The 8,713-nt window shown below is 37.3% G+C and overlaps 1 long non-coding RNA gene across 1 annotated transcript; it reads right to left on the reverse strand.

The window, feature by feature from the left end:
• Window positions 1-648: 648 nt before the first annotated feature.
• Window positions 649-6,903, reverse strand: LOC124506728 (uncharacterized). Its single transcript, XR_006960869.1, has 2 exons — window positions 6,838-6,903; window positions 649-1,296 (listed from the first exon to the last, which is right to left on the reverse strand). It is a non-coding gene; the product is annotated as an uncharacterized LOC124506728 (long non-coding RNA).
• Between the last annotated feature and the right edge of the window lie 1,810 nt (window positions 6,904-8,713).

Raw genomic sequence — 8,713 nt, forward strand, 5'->3', positions numbered from 1 at the left:
CATGAGTGTGATATAGGAGAAAATCTGAACTAATGAATGAAGAGTTCACTTCTTGCTTCACAGTAACTCAAACTCAGGTAACACTGCTTTGTTGTATATAGCTGTTAAAGGCACTGTTTTATTGAATAAGCAATCATCATGTTTGTAGCATACAAATAGATGTTAAAATGTTTAACAATGGGTATTTGTGTACACACACACACACACACACACACACACACACACACACACACTGGAATATTACTTAGTCATGAAAAAGAATGAAATCTTGCCATTTGCAACAATGTGGATGAACCTAGAGGGTATTATGCTAAGTGAAGTCAGTAGGAGAAAGACAAAAACTATAGGATTTCGCTCATATGTGGAATTTAAGAAACAAAACAGATGAACATGGTTGGTGGGGAGAAGCAAACCATAAAAGAGACTCTTAACTATAGCGAACAAACTGAGGGTTGCTGGAGGGAAGGTGGGGGGCAGTTGGGTCAAATGGGTGATGGGTATTAAGGAGGGCACTTGTGATGAGCACTGGATATTGTATGTAGTGATGAATCACTACATCCTACTCCTGAAACTAATATTATGCTGTATGTTAACCAACATATTATGTTGTATGCTGTAATTTAAATAAAAACTTGAAACAATAAAAAAGGGAGGAAAAAAAACAATGGTTTTATTTTTTATATAACCTGGTTTAAATGTTGGTAAGCTCATCTTGCCTCATGACAACTTTGAGCTGCCTCTGATGTTATTCTTGACTTTGGATTTCATTAGTTCTGTTTATGAATTGTGTTAATATGACATGTTGGTCTTTTTGAACATATCCAAATATATCTGCTTTCTCTTATTCTAATATATAACCAACGCTCCCAGTATGTTGTTCAACGACTAAAATGTGCTCATGATTACACATCCAACAAAGTTCACTCTATGACCAAAGTACAGTCATTAGATTTTCTCCGTTAGTCCTGAGTACTTAGAAGAAACCACTACTACGTGCTTCTTTGTAAACTAAGGCAGGTGAGAACAGTTATCTACCTTTCCTGTCATGATGTTAGTCATTTCTGAGGTGCTTCCCTGAGGAATGGGGGGAGGAGTGGAGGAAAAATCTGCTGTCCACACCGTCTTCAGGCTGAATATGGTCGATATTCACATATTAAGGTATACCAAGCCTTTTGAGATGACTGTGCCAGGAGTAAGAACTTGCACATCCTGTCTTGAGTCTTGTGATGATTCATAGCGTGATTCAGAGATCTTCAGTGTGGGGGCTGAAGGTGGTTGGCCCAAGGCAAGTCCTCCCTGAAACATTATAATAGAATATTTCACTGGAATATTGACATATCTTCTAACTGCCAAAGACAAATGCAAGGTAGGCTATCTCTGAAATTTCAGGCCTAGGAAGCAACTTCTTTTGCCCAGTACTTGGCCATAAATCCTTAACTTGATGTTACTTAACTTAAACCCGTGGCTAATGACATAAAAAGAAACTTACATCCTCCGTGGGAAATAGCTATAGTTATAAAGAAAGCAAAAATCAATCAGCAATGGGAAAGAATAATCATTATAGCAACTATATCAAGCTAACTAAACTAAATACCAATGTAAACTAAATTCTACTGTATTGGTGGATACATGTCTTTACATATTCATCCAAACCCATATAATGCACATCACAAAGAATGAGCCCTAATGTAAAGTATGGATTTTAGTTAATGATAATGTATCAATATTGGCTCACAATTATAACAAAAGATATCACACTAATGATGTAAGATGCTAATAATAGAAAAACTGTGGTTGGTCAGGAGAGAAGGTGAGGACATGTATGGGAACTCCGTACTTTCTGTAAACCGAAAAGTGTTCTAAAAAATAAAGTATTAGTAAATAATTTTTTTTTTAATTTTTTTTTCAATGTTTATTTATTTTTGGGACAGAGAGAGACAGAGCATGAACGGGGGAGGGGCAGAGAGAGGGAGACACAGAATCGGAAACAGGCTCCAGGCTCCGAGCCATCAGCCCAGAGCCTGACGCGGGGCTCGAACTCACGGACCGTGAGATCGTGACCTGGCTGAAGTCGGACGCTTAACCGACTGCGCCACCCAGGCGCCCCAGTAAATAATTTTTTAATTCAATAAGTATGTATAATGTAGCTTCTACGTAGAAATGCCTGTTGCTACCTTAAAACTTCTGAATTCAAGAAAGAAGTAAATCTTGGAACATGAAGGGAAAGCAATTGATTCATGGGCTGCTTGTCTTTTGTTTTCATGGCTTTAAAAAAATAACACGCATACAGAAAGGTACACAAATTATAAATATAGAAGCTTAATGAACAATCACAAAGTGAATATACACCATCTAGGGCAACAAATAGAACATTCATTGCCAGCCTTCAGCAAGTCTACTTTTCAGGAACTTGTAGTACCACAAATTAATTTTGTCTATTTTTGAAATTAAAATGGAATTATTTGATATGTATCTTTTGTGTATAACTTCTTTTGCTCAACACTATGTTTATGAGATCCATCCACATTGTCATGTGTAATTCATTTTTATTGCTGTGCAGCTTTCTGTTGTATGAATATATTACATGTTATTTATACACTGACATTTAAAATGCTTCAGACTTTGACTATCCTGAAAAATGCTGCTACAGATATTCTTATACATGCTTTTGGTGAACATGTGCACAAAATTCCTGCTGGATCTATACCTAGGAACGTGTTTACTGGGTGATAGGGTATGTTCACTTTTAACTTTAGTACCTAATTCCAGATATTCCCCAGGAGTTTACACTCCCACTAGCAGTGTGTAAGAGCTTCAGTTGTTCTAGATCCACACAAACACTTGCTATTGTCAGGCTTTTTCAGTTTTGCTATTTTGGTGGGTCTACAGTAGTATCTTATTGTGGCTTTATTTTTAATTTCCCTGATTACTAATGAGGTTTCCTACCTTTTTGTGTATTTATTGGCCATTTGGATATACCCTTTGGTGAAGAGCCTGTTCAAGTTTCATGGCCGTTTTTATTTAATTATTTTATTTATTTTTTGGGAGAGAGAGGGAGCGCACGTGTGCACAAGTTGGGGGAGAGACGGAGGAAGAGAGAGAGGGAGAGAATCCTAAGCAGGTTGCACACTCAGGACAGAGTCAGACATGGGGGTTTGATCCCACAGCTTTGAGCTGAAATCAAGTCAGATGCTTAACTGACTGAGCCACCCAGGTGGGTGTTTCTAAATGGGGATTGTTTGTCTTTTTCTTATTAATTTCCTTGATATTATCAGTTATATATTTTGGAAATAACTTCTCCCAATCTGTGGCATCTGTTTCAGTCTTAAATTTTTTTTGTAAACTGAACACTTAATTTTTTCCTTAATGATCAGTGTGTTTTATCTCTTATCTAAGAAACCTTTCTATTTCCCAAGGTCATAAAGATATCCTCTCTTGTAAGTCTCCTAAATTGTTATTTTTGAACCTTTAACATTTGGAACTGATTTTTGTGAATGGTATGAGTTAGGAGTCAAATTTAGTTTTTTCCCACATGGCTATCCAGTTGACCTAGTACTCTTTACTTAAAAAGATCATTCTTTCTACCATTTCTCTTTAGTGCTGTCTTTATCATAGATCAAGTCTCTTCTACATCCATATTTTTTGGACTCTATTTCCCTGTTATTCATCTCTCCTTGCTCCAATTCAACACTGCCTATAAATCAAGATATCTAGGAGAACAAGTCATTCTTCTTTTTCTTTTTTCAATGTTTCTTGGCTGTTCTTGGGCCTTTACATTTTCATTTAAATTTCAGAATCAGCCTACCAAACACACACATATATACAAACATTTTTAAATGTTCATACAAACTAGAATTTTTAAAAACTGAAATTGCACAAAATCCATATACCAATTTGAGGGAAATCAACATCTTTAAAATGTAGTCTTCCAATTCAGGAGCCTTGTCTATGCCTCCATTTATTTAGGTCTATGATTTCTTAAAATAATGTGGTATAGTTGTATGTATTTTATAGGTTATGTGCTTTATAAACATACAGTTCATATGTTTTAACGTTTACAGTTTATATGCTTATATGTTTTATAAACAGAGTTTATATGTCCCTTAATTTTATACTCTATACATTTCATCGTTTTTTGTGTAGAGGTTTTTTTTTTTTTAATGTTTATTTACTTTTGAGAGAGAGACAGAGCATGAGTGGGGGAGGAGCAGAGCGAGAGGGAGACACAGAATACAAAGCAGGGTCCAGGCTCTGAGCTGTCAGCACAGAGCCTGACGCGGGGCTTAACCCCATGAACTGTGCGATCATGACCTGAGCCGAAGTCAGACAGTTAACTGACTGAGCCACCCAGGCGCCCCTTTGTGTAGAGGTTTTATGTCTTTCATACGTATTAATGTTTTTGATGCTATTAGAAAAAGTTTTTTTTTAATTTCATTTTCTATTAAAAGTTTAATAGATTTTTTTACTACTTTGACTTTAAGTGTAGTATTTCATCTCACTATATTCTCATATTATTTAGAATAATTTATTTGTAGATTCTTTTGGGTTTTCTGTATAGTTAATCATATCATCTGCAAATAGTGAGTTTTGTTTTCTCCTTTCCAGTCCTATATTTTTTTTTGCCTTATACTTTGTAATAAGAATTACATTATCATTCAGTACGATGAATATAAGTGATAAGAGTGAGCATCCTTGCTATTCTCAATTTTAAAGGAAAAGTTTTCAACCTTTCACCATTATATTTATCATAGTTTTTAAATTAAATACTTTATTAAATAAGTTGTTAAACATTTGCTTTTATTTAGCCTGAATTAATGTTGAACTTTATCAAATGCTTTTTATTAACCATCTACTTTGTGTGTGTGTGTGTGTGTGTGTGTGTGTGTGTGTGTGTGAGAGAGAGAGAGAGAGAGAGAGAGAGGGAGAGAGAGAGAGAGAGAGAGACAGCGTACGTGAGCAGGGGAAGGGCAGAAAGAAAGGTAGAGACAGGGTCTTAAACAGGCTCCACACCCAGTGCACAGGGTTTGATCCCACAACTGTGAGATCATGGCCTGAGCCAAAATCAAGAGTTGGAAGCTTAACCAACTGAGCCACCCAGGCACTCCAACCCTCTATTTAGATGGACATATAATTTTTTGGGAGGGCCAATATGGTGAACTGTGTTGATTATCAAGTGCTAAAACAGCACTGTACTCCTGTAGTAAACCCATTTTGGTTGTTCTTATACCCTTCCTCATTTGATTTCTTTGTATAGGAATAAAAAAATAGTAAGATTCTAATTCCTTAAACTCAAAGTTGGTAGAGTATATTGTTATTTTGTGGACTGAAGGCTATGTTTGTGGCATATTTAGCAATATCACGGCTCAGATACCTACAATAAGAGTTTTCCAGGAAATTCTTCCAAGAGGGTTCTAAAATTACTGAGAAATTTAGTTGGCTAAAGGCCAACCATTAAACTTTTCCTATATATCCAACTGTGGTCTGGATACAGAAGCCTTAGGAAGAGAGATCACTATTCCCAATTTTTATTAGGGTTTTTAGATTCACTTCACAGCAATAAAGTCGGCACTTGAGATAAGCAATTAATAAAAATATAAATAATGAAAATTTTTATGGTGATGGTCCTTAAATGTGAAGCATTACTTGCAAAAGTGAAATTGACTCAAACATAAGTGTTCATCCAGGCCTTCAGCAGTTTGAAGTATCCGGAGAAGCATAGACTTGGGTCTCAGAGTTCTTGCCATGTTCTTTACACCATTCTACTTAGGTCTAGATAATGAAATTTCCAAACTCTTTTCTTCCATGCCTCTGAATTAACATGGAAGACTTAACAGAGTAAACATAAAGTAACACTGAGCCACACATATGATGAGGACTGCCCAAAACTATATAGCAGATTGGGTTCCTCAAGTCCTCAGACTGGTCATGCCAGTCAACACGCAGAAATGTGCTAGACTTACCTACTTATCAAAAACAAACAATCGATAAGTTACTCTGAGCCTCAGGATTTCTGACAGGAAGATGAGTCAAGATGTAGTCATTCGTGTTTCCCAAAGTTTGAGCAGCTACCTTGTTCAATCATTAGCTCTGAACAGCATGGTTCTCTCTTCTTGGGGATGACTAGCATACAGCATGGGATAAAGCAGGACATGTTTCCTCTGTTTCCCATTTCTTCTTACTCACTCTTTAGGGCATCTTCGTATAGAGTGACTCTAGGAGATACAGAAGTACTGATCCATTCATAGCATGTGCCACAAGTAACAGAAATATGCAGCAACCAAGATTTCAGCTTTTTAAAAATTCTGTACTTGTAAGGCAGTGTTCCTCTAATATAAGACGGGGTTAGGAGATGAACAGTGAGGTTCTCCAAGGATATTTCAGTAAAGTCTTAAGGGTGCCTTAAAACCCAGGACACTAACGCTTCAGACAATGGGATGCTGGTAATAGCAGACCATGTGCTTCTGTAAGTGGTCAAGCATGTGGATGACATGGTGTTCTTTGTGGAACAGAATGAAATAAAGCCATATTTCACTTTGTCATACGAACTAAGAGCTATAATACTAACAAACGACCAAAGTCTTCCCCTCCCCCCGCAAAAAAACACAAAAAAACCTTTTATAAAACAAGTATTTGGTGAATGTTGAATAAACTTAAATCAGTTTACTGATGTTTCTTAATATTCATTTGCTACCTATTCATTTGTTATCTGTTATCCATTAGCAGACACAAAAGTTTTAAGAAGTGTATACAGAAAAAAATTATAATTGGAAACGTCCTATTTCTTATTTTATTTTTTTTCTGCAAATTTAGAAAAGATCACCCTAATTTTGATCTTACCTGTAAAACACCTTGAACCAGCTCATAGGACACCACTGTTTTACTGGAGAACAATCTGAGAAAACTTGTCTAAATGAGAGATGAGAAAAGTTTTATGATCAAGCAGCAATCTTGTACCTCCCTGCCACTTTTCTCCATCCTCAGCTTTAAGGTAATCACCACCAGCGCCACCACCTTCACCACCATTATGTAGAGAGTTACTATCTGGCAAGTTCCATGTTAAACTTTACCTGTATCATCATATTTAATAGAGTAGATATTATTACCCCATTCGATATATAAAGAAACACTTTTGGTGAGATTATCATTGCTATCAGTTTATAAGGTCAGAGTTGAGATTTAAATCCAGGTATATCTGACTCCAATGTCTCCTCTTCTCCTCCTCTTCCTCCTCCTCTTCCTACCTCCTCCTTCCTCCTCCTTCCTCTCCCTCTCCTTCCTCTTCTTCCTCTTTTTTTTTTTTTTTGTGTGTGAGAAAGAGAGGGCACAAGTGAGTGAGGGGTAGAGAGAGAAAGAGAGAGAGAAGTGGGGCTTACCTCACAGGGGGCTCGCACTCACCGGAAATGGGGCTTGAGCGCACCCAAAGCAGGGCTGTAACTCACAAACTGGGAGATGTGACTTGAACCAAAATTGGATGCTTAACTGAATAAGCCACTCAGCGCCCCCACTGTCTATTCTTTTAACTGCTACACTGTGATTCGTTTTTTATAACCCAATATACAGCAACGAGTAGAAAATAATAACCCATTTTTGTAAGTCTGTCAATAAGGTGTTTAAAAACTACTCAGTTGGGGGCGTTAGGATGCCTTAGTTGGTTAAGCATCCAACTCTTGATTTTGGCTCCAGTCATGATCTTATGGTCCTGAGATAGAGCCCGGAATCAGGCTCTGTACGGGGCGTGGAGCCTGCTTAAGATTCTTTCTCACTCTCTCCCTCTCCTCCTCCCCCCCTGTCAAAAAACAACAAAACAGAAAAAAATTTCTCAATCATAAATCTATCACTCTATTACTCAAGGTGTTATCTGTACACTGTAATCAGGTTTATATACTTATAGAATGTATTTTACAGAATTAGTTGTAAAAAAAATGTTGACTGAAAAGCAAGAAGGAAGATTCTTTAAATATTTTTGTAAAGAAGATGAAATATAGCTTGAATACCATTTTTTCCCCTATGAAGTCTTCCTTGACTCAACCTTCTCAGAATTCCCTTAGCACTTTGCCTGTGCCCTTAGCACTTTATCTCCCAACTGAACCCCAAAAATCTGCTCAGTCTTATGCAGGTGCCGGGGATACAGAGATCAAAGATGCAGTTCCTGCCCTCAAATAACTCATGGTAAAAATATGTATTATTTCACAGCTACAGGGTGCTGTGAAAAAGGAAGGGCAATTAACCAGCTAGAAGGTGAGGATGGGGAGGGGAATAAAAGAACATGGGCCACTGGGAAGGAAGTGAGAGAGGGTGGGGATTTTGACCCTTGATCCTAGTCTTGAGGTGGGAGGAGGAATTAGGCTGCTTAAAGTGTATTTGTACAGATGCACATGCACATGTTGTGCCTGTGTCTTCCAGGCAGAAAGACCAAGCAAGATGATGAGGAGTCTGGTCTGTTTTGGCAACTGCAAGTACATGATTAGAGAAGGCCTGTGTGCAGGGTGTGTGCTGCAAAGTGGTTGAGGATGAAGCTGGGAAGTTGTGACCGATTTTGCCTGGCTTATTTCTTTAGCATTGTATTTTAAGGTTGGATAGTATTCCATTTGTATGCAGAAACCACATTTTGCTTATCCATTCATCTGCTGATAGACGTTTGGGTTGTTTCCACCTTTTGGTTGTAGTGAGTAATGTTGGTATATAAATATGCTGGTATATAAATATCTGTTTG

Source organism: Lynx rufus, unplaced genomic scaffold (genome assembly GCF_022079265.1).
Source record: "Lynx rufus isolate CCGP_SWC_20201006 ecotype Redwood Valley unplaced genomic scaffold, mLynRuf1.p SCAF_11, whole genome shotgun sequence".
Classification (NCBI taxonomy): Eukaryota; Metazoa; Chordata; class Mammalia; order Carnivora; family Felidae; genus Lynx; species Lynx rufus.